Source organism: Cibotium barometz, chromosome 16 (assembly GCF_041138505.1).
Source record: "Cibotium barometz isolate CiBa-2024 chromosome 16, ASM4113850v1, whole genome shotgun sequence".
In the NCBI taxonomy this organism is placed as follows: Eukaryota; Viridiplantae; Streptophyta; class Polypodiopsida; order Cyatheales; family Cibotiaceae; genus Cibotium; species Cibotium barometz.
Window position 1 is genome coordinate 19,954,589 of NC_141061.1, and position 17,032 is coordinate 19,971,620.

Below are 17,032 nucleotides of genomic sequence, written 5' to 3' on the forward strand. Positions count from 1 at the left end.
ATTGCTTCAAGGATGCACATGATGTGGTGCGGTGGTGCAGCCAGCACTTATCCACTAGTGCTACCTCCTCGTTTCAGTCGCGTGACGATAGGGTGGTGAGCCGGTATTTTTGGTGCGTGGACATTGGGAGTCTTGATCGGTCTAGGCCTTTTGATTGTCGTTCCGTGCCTGGCACTCTTGATTTCCATTCCATCAGGAGCGTAGGTAAGTCTCACCCCGCGATCTTTTCTCGACGGTTTGCATGTTTTTGCTCTGCATGCATTGATGATGATTGGGGAGGGTGCTCCATGATACCATGGGCCGATCCATGGGTACGGCGAGTGCTTTCTCCCTTCCAGCCTTGGGAGGAGGTACATGATGATCAGGATGCGGGATTCAGTTCCTCTAGAGATTATGACCAGCTTACAGATATTTTGCGTATTGGTGATATCTTCGCGGTTATTGCTTCGGAGGGCAATGAGGAGGGTGTGGATTATTACTTGTTGCGATGCTCTATGCTGAAGAGTGTGCTGAATGAGGATACAGTGGATGGGCATGGGATGCACTTCAATGCTCATAGCATGATCGTAGGTGGCCACTATTTTCAGCAGATACAGAGGCGTGGTCGGTATATTGAGTTCCAGGAGTACATGGCGGATCAGGAGGCATACATGTATTCTCATCTTGTTGTTGGGATCAAGATTACTTTGAGTCGTGTTCGCACTCGCAAGGCGACGTCCACTCCACGATGGCGCCTTGCAGTGGCGGATCACGAGAGCATACTTGCAACTATTGGCATGAGAGCTGATCCTGAGGAGTAGCACATTACATATCATATTTTTTGGGATCATCAGTTGATTAGATTGATTTTTATTGGGTATCACTAGTTGATTACACTTTTTTGTATTCGATATGTATAGGCTCACTGTGTGACCGTACCATTGTAATTTTCATGGACTCATATTTTGTATTTCACTATGATGGCTGTATACACGTTCATACACATCATTGTATTAGATTCTATTTTTTACATGATGTCCGATGTCTTCTCAATGGGATTTGTTGTGTTTGTAAAACAAAAAATTGTTTATTAGTAGTAATGTTGTAATTTGTTTTGTGCTTTAGGACATTTTAAAAACGTGACTAAGAAAATTCGCGCACGTACTAACGAAATACGCGTGTGGACTTACTTGTTGGGGATGAAACTTCGCACGACTCTTAGGCCACCCTAGACATACATCCACGCGAGATTTGGTCTGAACTGATTTGGTATGCGCCACGTGGAAGGTACAATGCGTACATTTTTACAATCCCTACTAGCACGACTACGTATGAGCTATGGCGCATGTACTAACGAAATACGTGTGTGGACTTATCTGTTGGGAATGAAACTTCGCATGACTCTTAGGCCACCCTAGACATACATCCACGCAAGATTTGGTCTCCAACTTATTTGGTATGCGCCATGTGGAAGGTATAATGCGTACATTTTTACAATCCCTACTAGCACGACTACGTGTGAAAAATGGCGCACGTACTAACCAAATATGCATGTGGACTTATCTGTTGGAGATTAAACTTTGCACGGCTCTTAGGCTACCGTAGACGTACATCCACGCAAGATTTGGTGCCCAACTGATTTGGTATGCGCCACGTGGAAGGACAGCTGCGTACATTTTTACAATCCCTACTACCACAACTACGTATGAAAAATGGCACACATACTAATGAAATATGCACGTGGACTTATCTGTTGGGGATGAAACTTCACACGGCTCTTAGGCTACCCTAGACGTACATCCACGCAAGATTTGGTCTCCAACTGATTTGGTATGCGCCACGTGGAAGGACAAATGCGTACATTTTTACAATCCCTACTAGCACGACTACGTGTGAAAAATGGCGCACGTACTAACGAAATATGCACGTGGACTTATCTGTTGGAGATTAAACTTTGCACGGCTCTTAGGCTGCCGTAGACGTACATCCACGCAAGATTTGGTCTCCAACTGATTTGGTATGCGCCACGTGGAAGGACAAATGCGTACATTTTTACAATCCCTACTAGCACGACTAAACCCTAAACCCTAAACCCTGAACCCTAAATCCTAAACCCTGTTGGGGACGAAACTTCACACGCCTCTTAGGCTACCCTAGACGTACATCCACGCAAGATTTGGTCTCCAACTGATTTGGTATGCGCCACGTGGAAGGACAAATGCGTACATTTTTACAATCCCTACTAGCACGACTAAACCCTAAACCCTAAACCCTGAACCCTAAATCCTAAACCCTGTTGGGGACGAAACTTCACACGCCTCTTAGGTTACCCTAGACGTACATCCATGCAAGATCTGGTCTCCAACTGATTTGGTTTGCGCCACGTAGAAGCAATCCCTACTAGCACGACTAAACCCTAAACCCTAAACCCTAAACCCTGAACCCTAAACCCTGTTGGGGACGAAACTTCACATGCCTCTTGGGCTACCCTAGACGTACATCCACGCAAGATTTGGTCTCCAACTGATTTGGTTTGCGCCACGTAGAAGCAATCCCTACTAGCACGACTAAACCCTTAACCCTAAACCCTGAACCCTAAATCCTGAACCCTGTTGGGGATGAAACTTCACACGCCTCTTGGGCTACCCTAGACGTACATCCACGCAAGATTTGGTCTCCAACTGATTTGGTTTGCGCCACGTAGAAGCAATCCCTACTAGCACGATTAAACCCTAAACCCTAAACCCTGAACCCTAAATCCTAAACCCTGTTGGGGACAAAACTTCACACGCCTCTTAGGCTACCCTAGACGTACATCCACGCAAGATTTGGTCTCCAACTGATCTGGTTTGCGCCACGTGGAAGGTATAATGCATACATTTTTGCAAGCACCTTTTCAATGCTTAATGTTTACAATTACGACACACGGCATTATTTTTAAAATACATTATGTATTAGATGTGTGAATTGAGATATTTGAAATTCAAAATCATACTCTTAATTTTAAATACGCACATGGGGATGAAACTTCGCACGGCTCTTAGGTTTAGTGTAATAATTGCAAGCATTGATATATACGAAATTCAATATGATATTCAAAATGATAAAGTTGGAACTTGAACACTTTTTCAATGCATAATGTTTACAATTACTTCACATGGCATTCTTTTTTAAATACCTTATGTATTAGATGTGTGAATTGAGATATTCGAAATTCAAAATCATACTCCTAATTTTAAATGTTTATGTTACATTTAAACAAACTATAAACTGAGATAAACAAAGTGTGAAGAACATCATGAAAGTACGAAAATGCTCATACATCATAAAAGTGGGAACAATATCATGAAAGTACCAAAATGAATCTGTACATCATCATCATCATGCTGCAGAAGTGCATCCCTATACAAGAAACGTGTGAAGCCTAAACAATCAATCTGAATCCGAATCTGATAGCTCTACATATGATTCTCTAGTGGAACGCTGATGTGGCTCCTGTATGACCCGCTGCCCAACCGTCCGCTGTGTGCCCTCAGGCAAAGCCGGCTCAGATGGGCCAGCCTCATCACCTGCATGAGATGGGCCAGCCTCATCCTGATGAAGAGGAGGGCATGCTGCACGCGCCACCGCTGCCATCTCTGCCTCCCTCGCCTCCTCTATGTACGCGCGTCTCAGCTCCCATAGCCATGCATCTGCGAATACTCGTGCCTCAAATCCAGCGCGAGTAATCGTCTCTACGTGTAGAAGACGCTGGTCTCGGCCCCGCCCTAGCTGCTGCTGCTCCACCCACTGCTGCAATGATGTCTGCAGCTCTGCCTCTCGCTCAATCCGGCGTGCCTCCTCTGCTCGTGCCTCGTCACCTGGCATGAAATCACCATACGAAAAGCGTCGTGGAACGCATGCTGCAACCACCGATGTATCAGCACCCTCCTGCATCAGCAACGCTCTCTGTGCCTCCTCCCTGTAGTGCTCTGTCAAGACTACGCGGGCGAATGGATCAACGGCCTGACGACGACCAGGATATAGATCATCCATGCCTAGTCCTCTGTATGTCGCCACATCAATGTCAGCAAAGCATACAGGGCACACTGATCGTGCCACCATGTGGCGGGTCATGCAATGGAGACGTGCGATGTGGCCGCACCCTAGTCCAAACCACCCTACGGTGTCAAACTCCTCGTGGCAAAGGACACAAGTGGCAGTAGGAAGCCTGGCTATGACTGCTGCGTCTATGGGTGTCCTAGTCGGCACATCTACAGGAGGAGCGGGGTATAGGGCCACGCTGGGGTCGATCCTATGGCGAGATGGATCACGACTAATATGCCTCAACTGCAAAATATAGTGCTCTGCACGATGGTATGCTATGCATGTCCGAATCCTCTGCTCCTCCAAATCTGTCTGCAACAGTCGTACGCGAGACTCCATCTCCTGACGCAATAGATGTGCCTGCAATGCAAACATGTCGCGTACATGGTGAGAATTAACCAAAAAACTTCAGTTCAAAACACGCTACAAAAAAATAAACTAACATAATCAAAATAACTAACCTCGTCCCTAGACTCTCGGCCAACAATGCCTCCAACTCTGCAATCCGTGTGTCTCGAGCCTCCAACTCGTGCTGAGGCGGTGTAGATGTGGGAGGTGGTGTAGATGTGGGAGGCTCCATCGATGATCGAGGTGGGGGAGGTGGAATCGCAATAGATCTCGATAGGGCAGAGACCATGTGCTGCAAGGATGATGCCACTAAATGAACATCCCCCCTAATCTGTCCTCCCACCGCTCGCAATGCCGGTGCAGGGATGGTGTGCAACTCTGGTGCCTCACGTCGACGCCGAACACCTGCAATCTGACGCTCCTGACGCCCCATCCTACCACATCTCGCTCCTGATCCTGGACGGGTACTAAGGTAGTCCACCCGATGACCAAGCACAAACTCAGCGTATAGTTGCATGGCAAACGACCTGGCTATCTGACGGTTGTGAGGCAATCGACCACCATTCGCAGCAAGATATCTCGGATAAATGTGTGCTGCTATGATGGAGTGCCTACAACGTAAAATATGCAAGGGGAGCCCTGATCGTGGTCGCATCGCCTCGGTGTGACCATCCCAAAACATATCCTCCAAGGCCTGCCTGTGATGTGACTCACGCTCAAACAACTGTCGAATGGCTCTCCAATCCAAGCCACCACCAGTGATCTCCGCCTCAGCCTGTGCCTGAAAGCTATCCACAACGTCCTCAACTGTGTCCAATCGACCCAGAGCCTCAATAACTGAATCTAGACTCGCAACCAAGTGAGGGGGTGCCCTAGCATCCTGCAGTGCCCTCATCTCAGCTCTCAGCATCTCTATCTGCATACGAATAGTGGTGCTAGAACCTGTGCGCTGGCTGGCGCATGCACAAAAAAAACACATGGAAATTAATATTCTATTTGGGTAATGAAAATAATATTCTATTCAATATGACTTATAATCTATTTACGTAATGAAAACTATGCGTATGTACTCCTTGATGAGGTAGGATGTCGTTGGGATCATCCTATGCACCTACCGGTAGATGGGCCAAATGTGTGGCTCAATATTAATCAATATTATTAATAATTCTTAATTTTGATTAGAATTTTTTCAAACTCTAGTTGTTGCATTTTTAAACTTAGATGTCTCAAATATTTTTTCCTTATATGTTTCCCTTTTTTCACTTTTTATCCAATATGAAACTTTTCCACATGTGGTGTAAGGACCACATTGTCCACTTATGGCCCCTATACTAAGGACAGATAGTGGAGAGGTTTGGTTAATAAGACCTTCTTTGAATGCTTTACTGCCTTGGGTTTGCAATAGATATGGAGGAGATAGAAGGATACCTAATACATTACTTTGAACGATACACAAGCAAGGCGCATCTAGTATTTCTCGGACTACACATTAAAAAAGAGAGCGGGTTCACACTACAGACCTTTTAAAACGAGAACTTTGAGAAAATAATTAAGCCTTTTCAATATTATCTATTTTGGTTGGGCAATCCACCTCAACTAGTGGCCATTCCTATAGATCATCACTTGGTTCCCATGCTTGGGGAGAGAGGAGACCTTTGGACAATCATAAAAATTACGTATGTGTTTTCGATGCGCTGGTGCATTTACAAGATCCAATTAGCCATATGCTTATGCATCTAACCACTCTAGTGTTGGGGTCTTTGCCCATGTGGTGTGGTGTTTTAGGGATAATGCCCATGTGGTGTTTTATACAGCCTACTTACTCTACCTAAATTATGAAACAACTCTTAACCAACTATATAATCTATAATATTCCACATGAACGATGATTTTTTAAAAGATGGTTTTGAAGACTAAAATTTAAACGTTTTTTTATTTAAATAAAAATAGCACCAATTTCAAAGATAACATAGAACCTACTTTAATCTCTCTTTTTCTTGTTCTTGTTTTCTTGTTTTCTTGTTTTTAATACATTATTTTCTTATTTTAACAAAATTCTTATTTTCTTGTTCTTGATACCACTGAATTCTAAAAACAAAATTTAAACGTTATATTAAATTCAAAACTTCAGTAATTTGTAAACTTCACTTATAAATTTTTTTAAATAGATTATTTTAAAAAACAAATTATATACTTTTTGACATTTAAATACTAACTTAAACTCTTATTTTCTTTTTTTTAAAAGATCATTTTTAAAAATAAAATTTAAACGTCTTTTTATTTAAATATAAATAACACTAATAAAAAAAATATCTTTAATCTCTTTTTTTTAAAAGATGATTTCAAAAAACAAAATATATACATTTTCAGGCTTTAAATAAAAAATTACGTAATTCCAAAAATAATTAAAAAAACTTTAAAATGCATTTCAAATTTAGAAATATTTTATAATTATTCCTATAAACTAAAATTTAAACGTTTCTTTATTTAAATAAAAATAGCACTAATTTAAAAAATAACTTTAATCTCTCTTTTTTTAAAGATGATTTTAAAAACAAAATATTTACATTTTCACATTTTAAATAAATAATTACGTAATTCCAAAAATAATTAAAAAAAACTTTCAACTGCATTTCAATTTTAAAAATATTTTATAATTATTCCTATAAACTAAGATTTAAACGTTTTTTATTTCAAAAAAAATAGCTCAATCTCTTTTTTTCCAAAGATGATTTTTAAAAACCTAATTTTTACATTTTCACATTTTAAATAAAAATTTAAAATGCATTTGAAATTTGAAATATTTTATAATTATTCCTATGAACTAAAATTTAAACGTTTTTTTAAAAAATAACTTAAATCTCTTTTTTTTCAAAGATGATTTTAAAAAACAAAATTTTTACATTTTCACATTTTGAATTAAAAATGTCGTAATTCAAAAATTTAAAAAAAACTTTTAAATGCATTTCAACTTTAAAAATATTTTATAATTATTCCTGTGAACTAAAATTTAAACGTTTTTTTATTTAATTAAAAATAGCTCTAATTAAAAAAATAACTTTAATCTCTTTTTTTTGAAACATGATTTTAAAAAACAGAATTTTTACATTTTCACATTTTGAATAAAAAATGCCTCATTAAACGTTTTTTAAATTTAAAATTTTCACATTTTAAATTATAAATGTAATTCAAAAATTTAAAAAAAATTTACAAATGCATTTCAAATTTATAAATATTCCTATGAACGTTTTTTATTTAATAAAAAAAGCTCTATTTTTTTTAAAAAAAAATTCATTTTCACATTTTAAATAAAAAATGTCGTAATTCATAAATTTCAAAAAAACATTAAAATGCATTTGAAATTTAGAAATTTTTTATAATTTTTCTTATAAACTAAAATTTAATTAAATTCTACCAAAAAGAAAATGCTACATTAAAAAAACAGAATTTTTACATTTTCACATTTTGAATAAAAAATGCCTCATTAAACGTTTTTTAAATTTAAAATTTTCACATTTTAAATTATAAATGTCGTAATTCAAAAATTTTAAAAAAAATTACAAATGCATTTCAAATTTATAAATATTTTATAAATATTCCTATGAACGTTTTTTTATTTAATAAAAAAAGCTCTATTTAAAAAAAAAATTCATTTTCACATTTTAAATAGCCCCCCCCCCCCCCCCTCCCACTCCCCATGCCCCCCCCCCCCCTTGCGCGCATGTCGCGTACCCTCCCCACCCCCACCCCCCATGCCCCCCCGCCCCCCCCCCTCCCACTCCCCATGCCCCCCCCCCCCCCCTTGCGCGCATGTCGCATACCCCACCCACCCCACCCCCCATGCCTGTAACGGGTGGCCCGTTGACAAGGGACTGAGCCTCAGTCCATCCCTCCTTCATCAACCACCTTTTGTACGGGATGTACGGCACAGTGCACGACAACAATATGATGCCGTACGACACATGTATCGGCTGTACAGAATCATACGACGACTGTACGGAATCTATACGATGCTCGATGCACAGAATGTACGACGGTACTTCAGTACGGCTGTACGGCGTGGGACAGTATGGATGTACAGTGCAGGATAGTACATATGTATGGGCTGGCGCGTTGTACAGTTGTACGGGTGACGAGCTGTACAGCGAGGGATAACAGGTTGATCAGCTTACACCGACAAAAGGTTTGGCACCTCGCTTCGGCTCTTCGCTACCTGGGGGGTAGTATGTCCCAACGGTTGGGTTGTTCGCCCATTAAAGCAGTACATGAGCTGGGCATCACAGGGTCTTCTGTCACAGACAGTGACGGCCTGGTTAGCTTGTCTGCAGTACCCAACTACTAGGTCGCCACAAGATTGGCTCGCACAAAGGTGAGGTCACACAGCAGTCCCAGCAGTGAACAGGTGGAGACCAAAAAGCAGTCAACAGTAAAGCTATAGGGTGTCTACTACCAAGAGGCTTTCATGTCACTCTATACGGACCAACCCTGCCTGAATAAAGATGACCTGGGTATTAGCTCTACATCCTTGCCCGACAAAAGGTCCATATACACAGGCGCTGGTATTGAAGAACTGCTCTCTTGAGCCACAGTGGCAACCTGGAGACTCTTGGACATTAATATTGGGAAGAGATATCTTAGCCGAAGTCACCTCCTTCTCGAAGCGGCATCAGCACTGCCGAAATCTGCATGTTGATCAAGCCTACTTGTGCGTGTAATTGAATAAGGGATCGAGAATGAACCGAAAGATTTTGCAAAGAACAATTTACATTCTAGGGTCCAAAATTAGCATCATGGTTGCCTCTTGCAGTAGAAAGATGGCCACCCCAACTAGAGCTCTAACATGCACTTTAGTCTGGACTCTGCAGCATGAAGGTGGCTAACACAATTTAAGCCACATGCCCCATTATGCCCAATTATGCACGCGAACACACACTGACTTATTCAGAAAAAACAGAGCAAAACTTACTGTCCATGCCAATGCTAACGAGCACCCCAGCAATTGACACACCTTGTTCTTAACTTTTGTCTATCTACTAAATTTTCACCATCCCCGTGTAGCATTGAACTTAATAATCAAATCTAGTTAATGATCACTTTACCTCTATCTGTATATTATCACCAAAAGAAGTAAGAGAGAACACAATCAGCATGAAGCGTTTCCATACTAGCATCAAATAAAGCAGTAACTCCTCACAAAGGCTATGCATGAAACTTAAACTACAGTTCTGATTCTTCATGTATTGCATGTACAAAACTTTGGGTACTGTTTAAGCTAGGACATTGAGCAGTCGAAGCTTGACCTTGCATGAGGTGTTATTCTTCCTGTAATTCTTGCACAAAAATGTTGTGTACTGTGTACTTCAACATAAGCATCAGAAACTCATCCCATTCGCACTTGTATCAAAACTGGATATTGCTGGAGCTTGACCAGCATGTGGACTATATCCTTCCTGTCTTGCCTAAACAAAATGTTATGTATTCTTCACATTAACATATCAAAACTGGATATTGCTGGAGCTTGACCAGCATGTGGACTATATCCTTCCTGTCTTGCCTAAACAAAATGTTATGTATTCTTCACATTAACATAGGACGATGGAAACTGGTCCGAGTAGGACTTGTATTAAACCTGGATGTTGCTACAAACCTGTCATGAAGTCCTGTAGCAATCTGCAGACCTATCAAAGTAAAGCTCCATTACTCACGTTTACTTTCTCTGGTTATACCTAGCTGAGTTTCCACATTTGTGAAACCTATGGTGGCCAGAGAGCTTTTCTTTTGGACGACCTCCTTTCTTTAGGAGCCTTGGTCATGATCCATACAGATGATTGTGGAATCTGGGATTGGTGTAATTCAAGCCAATTCCGAAAACCATCCCAACTTCCGTTCGACCAAAAACTATCATCTGGCAGGGGCAAAGTTGGCAGTACAGTAGTTACATACATCTTCACAAAGTCAATATTATCTGAAGAAGTAACCACATTCATGTCTCTTCCAACACAACCCCCTTTTTGGACACCCACAAAATGATTAGGAAGAGATAAGGGGATAATAGGGGCTCCTGAACTTCCAGCTAATGTTGAGCAAGAAGTCCCTAAATACCTGCTATTAAAGCAAAGTATCTGACCCACACTACATGCCACATTACCTGTGTTAGTGGCCGCAAATGTCTTCTTAAGCTCTAAATAGAGCTCTCTCTTAACCTCTCTCTCCACTGTATCAATGATTGAAAGCACTCTTTTTGCTTTCGTTAATCTCATCTGATTATTTGCTGCATGTTTGGCAAGCAAATTGTTGTACACTCCCTGTATGGTAGGTGTGTATTGCTTCCAAATTGCATTGCTTTCACTGGTTCCCTCCACTAGCTCTTTTCTAGCATTTTCTAGAAAGTTATTGATTGCGGGGAATGAGATAGCAACAACTTGCTTATTTGTAATGAATGTTGGAGAACATGGCAGTAAAAAGCTTGGCATATTCTTCTCTATCTTGAAGAAGCAAAGATCTGATCCATTTAGAAAAAGCCCATGAGTGTCTCTCTCTTTTGATCTTGATTTTTCTATGAAGCTTGGATCAAGGCCCTCAAAACCCGCATGTGTATCAAAAAAGCTAGACATTACTACCATTCCTCTGCATACCTTGATTTCAATCTCGCCTTCCTTGTCAACAACATGCCTTGCTGACACAATTAAAGTGGGCGATGCTGAAAACCCTGTTGCGTAGGACGTTTTGACTGTAGATCCATCCTTGCAGCGAATCCTTAATCTGACTGTAGAGCTGACTGCTGTGTCAAGTATCTTTGGCTTCATACTTAGAATCTTAGACGGGCTGTTATCATCTACTTTCAGATCTGAAGGTATTGCAACAAAAGAAGAGCCATCTACAAACCCTACAGGGTACACCTTGGAGAAATTCAACTTAGTAGGGGACGTGGGGAGCATGGGATCCGAACACACTTTTTCGTCTTCATCAGATGGCTCCCAAGCCATTTCTTCAAAATTTTGTGATAGGGCTTCTTCATCTTGTGGATAGTCAAGACTATCCATGCTATCATCTGATGTATCTGTATCCAAATTAAATTGTATGCTAGTCTTATCAATAAAGCATGAAAGTACAATAGTCACAAGACAAATAAATCTGGGAAAAGCACGGATTTTACCATTGATTTTATTTGTATCCACTTCAGAAAAGATTTTGGTATAGCGATGCACATTGGCAACATTCATTTTAGGCCATGCTTTCGTTCCATCTACTACAGCAGGAGTTGTAAACTCATGTTCTGCTTGACCTGCTCCTCCTTGGGACTGTCTTGATGATGTTGTTGGTGTAGAAGGTGTAGAAATGACTTCAAGTGAGGCTATGTTTGGTTGACCAGCTGTTTGCAGTGCCCTTGGTGGAGGTATCTGATTGGGCATTGTCAAACTGTGCTGTGGAACTTGTGGCTTAACGGGCACTGCTGTGAAGACATCCCCTCCAAAAAGATTGGGATCCACTGCTGCCTTAGGAGAAGCACCAGGTTTAATTCCTGTAAGTGAGCCACCTTGAAAACCTTGGTTTGGAAGAACTGCCCTTGTCTGGGAATGCTGGCCAGTGGGGTTGTTGATAGAACCTGGACCCGGCCAAGATGATGACTTCTTAGTTGGCCAATCAGATGAAACAATTCCTGATGTGGAAGAAGGTGTTGATGGTATTGAAGCTCTAGGTACTGGTGTGGACATGGTTGGTCTAAGTCCTTGTGGTAAAGAAACAACTGGATACGGTTGTTGTGCTGGAACAGTTGGGGGCCAAACAGGGCTTCCTGATCCACCTGCTTGCGGGCTTGCTGAGGTAAAAATTGGTGCCAATTGGATTTGCGGGGCAGGAATTTTTGATACAGTGGGTTCACTCAATGCTTTGTTCACAAGAGTGGGGGTGAGCTCCCTTCCACTTTGTGCGACTGTCACAAGCTGCAGTGCCTTGTAAAATTCAGCCTGAGAAAGATATCCCCTTTGCCCTTTATCTGCATACTGCCAAATCTGTGGTATACATGAGACACTGAGTAGTAAGCAAGAAAGACCCATGCCATGAGGAGCAAGGTAATAAGTTTGTACAAACAGCGCACAAGCCAAATTCATATCTGTTCAACAATGCTTGGTGCATTCCAGCAGCTAGCTATTTGTGCAACATTCTGAATAAATGACTGGTTGTTATATCAAGTGCATTATTGGGTGCTTGTTGATGTAACCAAATAAGATAGCTGAAATGGAGCAAACTTTACCATATTCATGCCTGTAACATGCTCTACAAAGGTGCACTACAGGATTGATCTGAGTGAGGAAACCTCATTGCCACTATGTGATGGGTTGAGCTTTGTCTGTGTTATTGCACGTCAATGTGCACACATTCGTGTGGCCAAATGATAAAGATTAGAGACGTGTTGACAATATCAGCCAAGCAGACAAGGAAGCATTATTTATGTGCCTGCACACCCATCGCCTTGCATGCATCCAGAAAAAAATACCAAAGCGAGTCATCCTTGCTGAGTGATGATCATATTGCAAAGAGAGAGCATCATTTTAAGTGCCTGCACTTCGCTTCTATCAATTTGCATGCATCCCGAGAAAATAACACATCCGTTCTGAATGATTATCAAAATGCAAACGGATTTTTCCATCAAACCATAAAAATTTCTGCCACAACTGAATTTCAAACCAGCAAGTATAATACTGCGTCCTACCGTATGACTATGACTGTGGAGGATCAGAAATCAGATCCTAGCAGAATAGGAAAGGAAATACCTTGGCGATGACCTCGCGATGAAGGTTGGCTCCCTGCAAGAAGGAGACGGCATCCTCTTCGCTAATGCGGCCATCGCGATCAACGTCTGCGCGCCTGAAGTAGGCATCGAAGAGATCGGGGGAAGCCATGGCCAGCTGCTGCTACAGGATCTGTGACTACGTGGACGTCAAGGGTTCACGGCAGAAAAAGGGGACGAGGGCTCATACGAGAACCACATGCGCAGAAAGCAAGTATCAAGTCAGAATTAAAATTGGACGTAGGACCGGGCATTTTTTGTTAACAAATCACGATTTTTTCTTGACACTGTACAAAATTGTTCAAAATCACTTGAGACTTGAAGTGTGTACATATCTAGGGTTTAGAAGCACAGAGATCACTTAACAAAAGAAGTTGGATACATAGAACTTGGGACAACCAAAACACTTGTCATTTGATACTCTGAAACTACCAAAAGAAGCTATTTAGACATCTAGAGTTGTTCAAACTAGGAGTTTCAGCTGTCTAAGTGGCAGGAATTTTTTGTACTATTGCATGCAGTGTTTGAGTATAGTTAGACTCACAAGACTCTAGAAGTGTATATAACACAGTGATTTGGACAAGTCAGTCCAGATACTTGCAAAAGATTACTGACTAAACTCCGTAAGCTGTATAGTGGTTGAATTGATTCTTTGCAGATAAGGAGTCAAGCAATTGTGTTAAGCTGAGGATTGAAGGTTAAAAGCAGTATACCAACAGGAATTCAGGTAACAGGTTGGGTTTCTGTAATTATACTTGTTCATGTACTTAAGGTCAGGGGGAAACTTGTCTAGAGACCAAGTAAGTTAGGTGTCTATAGAAGAAAGTGTCATTCAAGCAAAGATTGAACACTTGACAGTGATTCAAGAGGAAGTTATTTCGCACACCTCGTCTGAAATTAACTATTCCTATTCTATGGAGAAAATTCCGAGCATGGACTTGCATGGAAAGATGGGGCCCATTGGCACATCTAGATCTCACGAATAAAGACGGAGGATGCTATTGCAGTATGCCTATACCAACTAAATGGGGGCACGTATTTACTTAGATAGTAATAATCAACACTATGTGCAAGAAGACTTGGGAAAGAATGATTTTGTGAAACAAGTTGAAGTGTATTTTAGAGAGGACTATTACTTTGATGACGAGGGAATTGCTTACATCACAACATCCTTTCCGACTATAGTTGACCCCATGGGAATGATAGAGACCAAAGAAAAAGTAGATGAGGGTTTGGAGAGACCACCTTTGGAAAATGACATCAGAGTCAAGTTCATTTCTATCAAAGAAGTAGACAGAATTGTGGTGGACAATCCGAGGTTTGGGTTATACCGTTTGGCTAGTCTAGACGCATCCACATACTACATGAGGGAAGATGTGCATCCACGAGAATTAATGGATCCTAAGAGGATGTACATGTATGCCTATCAGTTTGAGACCCGAACTAGACATATATTGGTCGATGCTAATGGTCACGAGTATAGACATGCTCAATTGAAAGACATGGAAAAGCTAACCTGTATGGGAGAACCTTTTTCTGTCATATATTTAGACCAAATATCTGCTCAGCTGCCTGCCAAAGAAGAAGTAAGCTTCATGGACAAGGTAACTAGAATTCCTAGTCAGGTAGAAGAAGCACAAGTAACAAGGTCAATAGCACCAAAGGCTTCAGATCCTGGAGCAAGAGCGAGCTTCCAGCCAAGACCTTCGATGATAAGAGGTGGTTATACGGTCGTTACAAGGTCATCAATACCACACCCAATAGAGCGAGCAACACCAGATGCCCCTATAAGAGAGGAACATAGAGTTGTGCATAGAGCTCCAACACCTATGATGAGGGAGGAACCATCTATGGCTGCCCCTGGAATGAGAAGGTTTGTTGCTGAGCCAAGACCATTGCATCCTTCTCAAGTTGCAAAATGTATGGCATCGAAGTATAATGGTTCGGATGATCCCCATGCACATAAGTCTCATTTTCTAAGGATTTTCTAAATGATTTCTGGTAGTTTTCTTTATTTTTTATGCAAAGTTATTAGAGAATTGGGCAAATCTACTCACATTGGTATCAGAGCTTAGGCATCTCTTTCTTCTCTAAGAAGAGAGGTCCTTACGTTGCTCACGAAGGTGGGATTTGTGCATTACTTGTGGATAAGTGGGATAGGGATTTATCCTCTCCACTATTCTAAGGCTTTTGTTGACATTAAGGGTTGGAAAAAGTCTACTAAAATCCACACAAAAATTTGCTTAACAATGGCTGAGAATAATGAAGAGAGTAGAGTTAGCTTAGATACTCTTGCACACACACAAGATGATGTCTCTAATGCAGTTGATTATGTCAACTTTTTTGTGTCAAAGCTCCAACAAACGAGGAAAAATCCTACTCTTCATGGGGAGATTATACTACAACTCCGGGAGCGAGGTATTCTCATAGCCTCCCAAGAAGAGAGAATTCCAAAGAAGCCTCTTGGTGAGAACCTCTATGGGAGAAAAGGAGAATACTCAAGTGGAGCATCAAAGGGAAGAATCACGTAGTGATTCTAGGCGTGATATAGCTCCAAGGAGACGACGACCACAGCGGCCAACTTCTCCTCCCAAAAGGGGTCACCGTCAAAGTCTCCTTCACATGAGGACAAGAAAGACGAAAAGGCCCCTAAGAAAAGAAGGGAGAAAAAGAGATCAGCATCTTCTCCTTCTTCTTCTTTATCCTCCTCTGAAAGTGAAACTTTGGATAAGCTAAAGAGGAGAGCCTCAGGGCATAGAACGTCTTATGCTACATGGAAGAGGTCCAAGAAGCTTATGGTTGGTTTCTTATATACTTTCTTTTCTTTCTGCACTAGACCTTTACCCTCATAAGCCCCCTTTCCCTCCCACATGCTCTTGATTCCCATTAAAACTCATGTGCAAGGTGCACTGTGAGAAACATCAGCTGCTAATCCTCTACTCTTTCTCTCTCCTCTTGCCCTCCATCCCTCTAGCCTTTTTGATCTCTCTAACCTCTTTGAGAAGAGTATCTTGAGACCTATGTTGTCGATGTCTTATAGTGTCAGTATGGCTCTAAAATGTACAAATTCAACAGTTAATCCAAGCTAGGAGATTGCCACTATATAGAGGACTCCAAAATTATGAATTCTACTATTAAATCCATGCTGGGAGATAACCACTATGTAGAGGACTCCGAAATATATAAATTCTATTGTTAGATCCATGCTAGGAGATTACCACTATGTAGAGGACTCCATGACACTATAAAAAATAATATCTTTTTAATTTGATGAGCTCAACCACCTCTACATAGACTTGGTCATAATGCAATGATTGAAGATAAAATATTACGGCATGACATGGAAAGGTGAAAAACACATCTTAAAAGTTGTAAAATTTAACTATGTGCATCTATGGTTTGTGCCCTTCTGATTGTATGAATGATTTCTTTTCGAAGTGTGATGGAATGGTTGTCGTTGTATTAAAGTTGGATGAATGTCAAGTTGTCAAAGGTCATAATTTAGAGAGGGCTAGCCTGATAGATGAAACAAGGCTTGAAAGGGCAAAAAACATCACGAGGAAGAATTGTAGGAATTATCGAAGAGCCAACATGAGGAGTTATTAGAGGAGATACAAGAGGAGTTATTAAAGGAGATACAAGAGGCACAAAGTAAAGATACGTGGATGCAGAATGATTCTCTAGTAAAAAAGAAAGAGAGTGCAAAAATAATATTTTAGTGGTGCTTGAACAATGGCATCGATTTGTAGAATGAGTTAGACATTTCATGAATTGTATGCCCCCACCATGCCTTGTGTTCTTGGAGTAGACTTCTCTTTGTGTGCTCCA